At 29.5% G+C, this 8,360-nt stretch overlaps 1 long non-coding RNA gene across 1 annotated transcript; it reads left to right on the top strand.

Moving 5' to 3' along the window:
- The first annotated feature begins 418 nt into the window (after positions 1-418).
- Positions 419-7,600, top strand: LOC126742430 (uncharacterized). The gene is made up of 2 exons (XR_007662566.1): positions 419-609; positions 7,124-7,600. It is a non-coding gene; the product is annotated as an uncharacterized LOC126742430 (long non-coding RNA).
- The last annotated feature ends 760 nt before the right edge of the window (positions 7,601-8,360 follow it).

The raw sequence follows: 8,360 nt of genomic DNA, 5'->3' as shown, positions 1-8,360 counted from the left end.
GCCTGTCTGAAAGCGGCCTAAAAGAAGAACGAAGTATATAAAAAGGACATGGTCAGAAACAAACAAGGTCACACCAAAAAGCGCAGAGAGATTTTTGCATACGATTCCACCTCTAGAATTAATAATTGGGAAATTAATTTCTGCATCACAAATATTTACATTAGATTTTTAAAAAATCTAAATTTGAGCTATAAGCAAGGCAAGGCATTTTGCTGCAACTTTTGTCATCCCCAACCCTACTGTGACTCAGCAGTGTAGCAATTTTTCATTCTTAAGATATCACTATCAATCAACTTTATTGCTTTAAAATGCCGATATATGCTTTCTTTTTCGTCGAATATATAACCCGACGTTTCGCAATGGAAATAGAAGCTATCATCAGAATTTGTTCCTTAGTATAGTCCTAATATTTTTGGTCACAGGCGAAAACAAACTTTAGTGACAACTTTAGCTAATCGGATAGTGTATGTAAAGCTCCGTTATAACCGCCGAATGTAATAGAGAGCGATGACGCTTTCTCGATAATTCTATAACGTGGGAGATGTGTATGCACACTGCACAGCTGTTTTCATTATTCCAGAAGGATATAGAGCGATTATAAACTAAAAGGTAGAAAAATATTTATTATTTTATTAATGTCCAAATATATTACTCTACTTACATTTTTATTAATAAACCAACTGTTAATATTTCTATTTTAATAATATTTGAGGTCCCTACTTTTTACTAGCAGGTAGTAATGTAAGTCAAATTATTCCTCCCACATTTTTATTATTAAAAGAATGTGAATAATTAAAGAAGAAAAATTACTTTACTTTTTATACTGATAAAAAACGTTGAAGTTCTTCTATAAAACTTCTTACAGAAAGAAATATGAAAGATCTATCTATATACAACTCTTTTTTTAACCTTTACCTAAATCTCTATAAATTATTTATTATTACTTTACCATTAACTTAAAGTACCTCTATTTATGATTATATTGTTATTACTAGTTAACAGTGCAGGCAAGGATCTTAGAAATCTTAGAATACAATTACAAACCAACTTCAAATATAAGAAACACTGTGAGAGTATTATCAAAGTATATAGATTTCAACTGTAGACTGTGCTATTATAGGCTTTTGAGTTTTATAATCCCTTAATCAGAAGAACTAAATATTTGAAGAAATCCAATCTGGTTAATAATACAAAAAGATTGTTACAATATTATCTTAAAAATACCGTACATATCCCTACAGGATCTTGTATAACAATGTTGATTGAATTTGGTCTGTAAGTTATAGTTATATAGTTTTTTAGGTTTTCTTTTTTGAATTTTTAGCAGCTGTTTTTTCACAGTGTTGTACTCTGAACATAAAAAATATAGATAATAAATTTATTTACCTAAGGATTACATATAAATATATAATATGTATTCTTTTAATGGCTTTTTAAATTTCTACATATACTTAAACCAGTAGAATTTTAAAAAAAAAACAAGACAAATTATAAGTTCATAATGGCACCTCTGTAATATTCAGTTATACAATTTCTTGGTTTCACATTTTTTCATCAGAATAAAATTGTTTAAATTTCTAGTTTTATAGCTACACTATCGGACAAAAGTAGAGAAACTTCTAAAAATTCTTTGATTTACGGAAACCATGTATTTAAATTAAATATTTACTACAAATATTGTAGTTCTCAACAACTGCGTTTTTTTACCGCATTTTACATGCCTCTTATCAGTTGTTTATTTACAATAAAAAAATTCAAATATTTTCGGATGGACATAAGTAGAGAAACCTAAATATCAATCGTCCAAATTTAGTATTTAGTTCGCTTTACGTGAGTTCTGTTGATAGTTTTGCATAGTTTTTTTAATCAACATGCCTCGCGGAAGATATTTGTCTGAAGACCTTTGTAGAAAAATAGTTGATGCACACAAGAGTGGTATACGACAAGTGGACATTAGTAAAACGCTTAATTTGCATAAGTCCGTTGTTAGCAAGACAATTTCTAATGGAAATGGAAATGATGATAAAAAGAATTGCCCAGTCTGATCCTCACAAATCAGCAAATAAAATTTTAAGTGAATTACCTGGTGTTAATGTTAGTTCTAAGACCATACAAAGACGACTGAGGGAAGGAGGATTATTTAGTAGAAGAGCCGCTAAAAAGCCGTTTATTAGCAAGAAGAATCAGAGGGCCCGACTCAACTTTGCACAAAAATATTTGCATTGGACAACCAACAACTGGAAAAAAGTTCTTTTTACTGATGAAAGTAAGTTCAATTTGTTTGGGTCCGATGGAATCTCATGGGTACATCGACCACAAGGCAAAAGATTCGATCCAAGATATACACAGCCTACGGTAAAGCATGGTGGTGGCTCCTGCATGGTATGGGGTTGCTTCTCTGGGTTCGGTACAGGACCATTACACATCATTGAGGGTATCATGGAGCGATTTGTGTATTTAGACATCCTACAAAATGTAATGCTACCCTTTGCTGAGGATAATTTACCTTTGACTTGGATATTCCTACAAGATAACGACCCCAAACATAAATCAAAGGTTGTCAAAGATTGGTTTTTATCGGAAAATATTAGGGTTATGGACTTTCCTGCGCAAAGTCCCGATCTTAACCCGATTGAAAACCTCTGGGAGGAACTAGACCGGCGTGTAAGGCAACATCAGATCAGTAATAAAAATGATCTTATAAAAGTTTTACAAGATTCCTGGAATTCTATTGGAGAGGAAACCATTATGAAACTGTTGGAATCCATGCCAAATCGATGCCGCGAGGTGATTGCCAATAAGGGATACTCTACTTACTATTAATTTTTCTAAGATAGAAATAAGAAATAACTTGTACTTTTGGAATAAAATTTAGTTTCTCTACTTTTGTCTCATAAATATTTTGTTTAATTAAATTAAATCTTAGGATTTTCTTCTACAATTTATTTTACTTTATACAAATTAAGTCTTAACAATTATTGTTGATTTTCATTATGTGTAGAACTGCATTAGTTTTGAAGTATTCAAATAAAACGCAAATTTAAAAAGTTTCTCTACTTTTGTCCGATAGTGTATATACATGAAACACTATGGTTCTAACACAAATATAACTTTGAAACAAATTATTTTTAATGTTAAAAACAAGAATAAAAATACTAAATAAATTCTTTTGCTTAACAGAATTTAAAAAAATTAACAAAACATTAACATATTATCTATTCACGTATATCTACCACAGTTTAGCATCACTCTCATAGCAATTTAGTAGTTCTGCAAGTTGTATAACAAAGCTGAACAGAATTCGAACTCAGGTGTGGCAATAATATGGTTTACCTATACCGGTAAAACCAACAACAAATCCCCATTCTTCAGAAATACTCCTCCAAGACTCTGAACCAAAACATACAAAGCTAATGTAATGTCAAGAGTATCAATATGTATAACAAACACAAACAGATATTATTCACTCCTGAAATATACAATTTTATTAAATGTAAAACTGTAAAAAAAAATGAATCACAGAAATAAATTGGGCAAAATGATATGGTGTAAAAAATATAAAGAATATACCTAAAGTCCTGCAAGAAAAATTTAGTTATTTCATAATAGCCCTTTGCAACTAAGAGTTTTTTAACATGTTTTCTAAAAAGTTTCCAGCTACCTATACCTTTCAAATCTGCAGGAAGATGATTAAAGAGTTTTTTACCATGAAATATAAAAGTTCTTTTGATCAGTGAACTTGTAGGCTCGACATCATTAGCTCATCGACTGCTATATTCATGCTTATTAATTGTGTTCACATTTCAAAATTTCTTATGAACAAAGCAAACAGATTTCAATATAAATAGGGCAGGAAGGGTTAGGATTTTATGAGTGATAAATAGCTGTTTGCAAGACTCTCTCACACTCACATTACACAGACGTCGGATCGCTCTCTTTTGCAAAACAAAAACGCTATTAAATAAGTAATGTGTGCACCCCAGAAACACAAACTATACCTTAAATGGGACTCAATTAAAGAAAAATAAACATTTCTTGCCATATCAACCTCCCCTGCGACCACTTTAAGAGCATAGCAATTTGCTGATATTTTTCTACACAATTGTGTGATATGGCCCTCAAATTTTAGTTTATTATCAATAAATAAACCTAAAAATTTATTTTCGTCTAAGTTGTTTAGAATGTGATTCTCCAAAAACACATTATTTAAATTGCATTTAAAATTCATAACACTAGTTTTTAAAATATTTAAACACAGTTTGTTGGAATCACACCATTTCTTGATTTCAACAATATCTCTGTTAACTGTGGTATTTAGATTCATTCAGATTTTTGTGGATAATGTTAGATATTGACTTGACTGTAAAAGTTTAGATTAGGATCAAACATTACCCCCCAATATGTAATGTTACTCTGATATACAATTTTTTCCCCATTTATCTTTACATTAGTGCCATTAAAATCAACATTCAATAATTTTTGTTTTTTACCAAATAAACAGAACATAGATTGCGACATATTATTACCTATCAGTTTAATAAACAATAGCCAATTAAATATCAGTTTTAGATGATTATTTATAGTCTCTTGCATGACATGTATAAATACTATATAATTATATATTCTTGTTGAGTATAATATTCTTGCATTAATAAACAATAACTGAGACTGATCAATCAAAGGCCCATATTAATGAGAACATCTTAAAGGTCACATTTGAATGTATATATGTATCTTTGCTAAGACACCATTTTAATTTTTGAAAGTGTTTTATAGCTGGGAGTACCCATCTGTGACATTTATAAATTAATTTGTTTATACTCAAAAGTGCAAAAGGGTGCTATCTCACATTTCCCAAGCTATTATTCATTTGATATCCCAGGTTTGATAGGTATTAATGACCATAGCTCAAGAGTGCAAAATATATTGTAATTAATTTTATTTATTGGAACTATTTATGTAGCAAAAAGCAATTGGTGACTGCTATGGGTAAATAAATTAGCACAACTGTGTTTTGTTATGTATTCGAATTTATTCCTAAATTATCACCAATTATTATTATGCTAAATTATCTAAATTTAAAAAATCTGAAAAGTATTTTCGAGAATAAAAATGATATTTTATTTAACTTTTTTATTTAACATATATTTTTTAGGTATACCTACATGGGCCTCATCCATCTCTATAAGGAATATGCATCATGGGGAAACAAGCATTAATACTATATTTGGCACTATAAACTGAATATTATAATGGTAGATACAAATTAAAATGTGATTAGTTGGGTTGGGTTGTTGGATCTTGATGACATTTTATAATACAACTTACAAAAAGAGAAACCTATTCTAGATCCTATAAAGTAAGTCTAACCAGTGGAATGCTACCAAAAGGTTTAAATTTCTTTTGATAAAATCCTCAATAATAATATTAATTTACCTACCTATATCTGAGAGATTATGAGAACAGAATTTAAATAATTTTATTTTTCTTATCAGTAAACTTAGAATATAGGAATAAAAATCCTATATTATAAATAAGATTTACTTGAAAATCAGGATTCTTATTACAACTAAGAGTTTCAATTTTTTTATTATTTGGAACAGAGTTTGTGTATCTTCAATTAACTTTAAAACACATAATATTCTAGTCCTCTTGCATAATATATTTTTTTTTAATTTTCACCCTGAGCTCTTACATCAGCTTTCTGAAGATAATTGCTAACATTACCAGACAACTGATGGTTAAAATCAATCAGTACTCTAGTACTATAAAAAATCCCTCACATCTATGATAAACGCGATTTAATGAAATGATTTTTGTGGGGTACTGAAACTTCTCCCTTCAATACAAAAAATTTTCCAAAATATTGTGGAAGCGTTCGCCTACTTAATTTAAAACAAAAAACATGTTTAAATAGTATAATTTTTGCTCCACAGAAAACCAGTTAAGCAGCAAATTCATTGAGATATATATATAGGTTGCACTTTAAAATAATTATAATTCCAATGTCTTTTTAATGATAGAGTATTGTCCACGATAAAACGTAAGTACTTGCTTTTCGTAACCCAATTTATAACATTGTAATATTATTTAGAAGTTGTTAAAATTTAAATCGATAATATAGGTTTAGTTTCATCTGGATTCAATTATCTATTAAAAAAACTCAATATTATTATGCAATCGATTGAATTAATTCCTCTTGCTTTAAGTCCTACATGCTTTGAAATAAATGTATGAATTCACAATAAAGTGGATGCTGTGGCCAAAAACTAGTTTTTAAATCTTAATTTAAGTCCTATACTACACACATTTTTATCTTCAGTTACTATATTACTAAGGCCTATGCAATACCCTTCTTTAATACAAAAACTTAAGGTGTTGGATATAGCTTAAATGGGATTCTGCTTAAATTTAGGCAGGGATTAAACTCATTATTTGAATTGAGAGGAATACATAATTCCAAGATAATATTAGAAGAACCTTTTTAAAATGCCTTCTAGCTATAGCCATATTCAAATATTTGCATGCAATGATAATCTATGAAGGTGATGAAAAGCCACATAGGCTGAGATCATAATTATAAGTAAATTTTATACATCCCCATAAGGAGTTCTGAAATGGAGAATTATGAAGAGTAACACACCCTCCTTATTACAATCAATTCCTTTCTATGAGAACAAGGTTTATGCAATTAAAAAAAAATAATTTCCACTTGTGTCTTTAGTTAAGTAATAAATGTTTAATTAAAGTATTGTTTTTATTATGAGTGGATACACTCAGAATACCTTTGAACTAATTTTTGAAGAATAAGAATGCTAAAAATTTGTCCAATTTCTGATTTCTTTTAGAGAATCTAAGGGGTTAACAAAAATGCCAGAGTAAGAAATTAATAAACTCTAAATAAGTTCCCCATAACTCTTTGTCCTATACCATAGCTAAACACATCATTATAAATAACACACCTCATATAAACAATAATTTTACTTTTTACCCAGGTGGAAGCAAAATTAAGTTCTGCACTCTTCTATATTTAAGTAGTTTTATGACTTAAAATACTTTTTAATTAAGTTGCTTAATTGAAGTTTTCCAGGTACTAATATATGTATGTACTTTGAATTTTCAGGCAATATGAGGAGGCACTACCTTGACCAGCAGTTCCATTTCCAGTGGATTGGAAGATGAAGTTTATTTCTTTGGCCACTTTGGTCTCCAGACTCAACTTGTCTCGATTTTTATTTATGGGGAAGAATATAGGATCTCATTTACAAAACTCAATCAACAACAGGAGAAAATGTGATCGGGAGAATTGGAACGGCTGTAATAAATAGCATATCCATGGTGGAAATTGAAATACTGATATTTTGTCAACACAACAAAAGATGTATACCGCTATATTCAGAATGATGAAAAACATTTCGAACACATAAGTGCCTAATTTTTCTGAGCATTTTGTTACTTGTTACCTGTTGTAATATTATCTTTCATGCAATAACCTGTTCATTAAAATTGCACAAGAAGGGTACAAGAGATGGCAATTTAAATATTTATTCGTTTCCGCCACCCTTATTATCGATCCAATAAAGATTTGGCTTAAACTGAATACATAGAGAATTTACTAAGTTTTCCAATGACATTATTAAATTATATCTTAATTTAGTAATTTTGGTAAAATTTTAAATTTATATTTTCATTTTGACGCTTATTTTTTACGGCTATATTGTAAATTTAAAAACATTTCTGGACGATTCCTCGTTGCCATTTTTGTTATGATTCTTTTTTTCCAAATTGACTCAGGTCAAGGGTTCTTGATATAAAGATAGTGTACATGCTTAACTGAATACCGCCTCATCCATTTCCCAAAAGAAAATAAATTATGGGGAGACAACCTTTCAGTACTATTGTTGTTTCGCACATATTGCAAAATGTAATTGTAGGAGGTGCACAGAATATTTCTCTCACGCTATTCTAAAAAATATTTTTATAGTATTTTGCTTTTTTTTTTGGTGGACTATTCGATATCATAGTCCACAATCAGTCTGCAACCTCCATTATCCCTTATTTTATGGAATATTTAAAATTATATGCACTGAATATAGTAAAGAAGTGTTAGAATAAATAAGGGGTGATTGGTTGGTTTCTTTGCTACTTATCTAAGTGACATTTTCTGGTGCAGCTTACAAATAATCTTTTCTGGGAGTAAGTATAACTATGCTATCAGAGGTTACTATATTTTTCAATAAATCTATAAACAGCAATTATAACAGGAATATATCTGGAGCTGTTATGGGAACATTAATTAAAAATCCTGTAAACAGAGACTCCTGTAAAAAGAGAGTTTCTTTATGTTTAATTAACGTTAA

Source organism: Anthonomus grandis, chromosome 11 (assembly GCF_022605725.1).
Source record: "Anthonomus grandis grandis chromosome 11, icAntGran1.3, whole genome shotgun sequence".
NCBI classification, from domain to species: Eukaryota; Metazoa; Arthropoda; class Insecta; order Coleoptera; family Curculionidae; genus Anthonomus; species Anthonomus grandis.
Note: the sequence above shows the minus strand (reverse complement) of the source record. Positions and strands in the feature narration are given on the sequence as shown.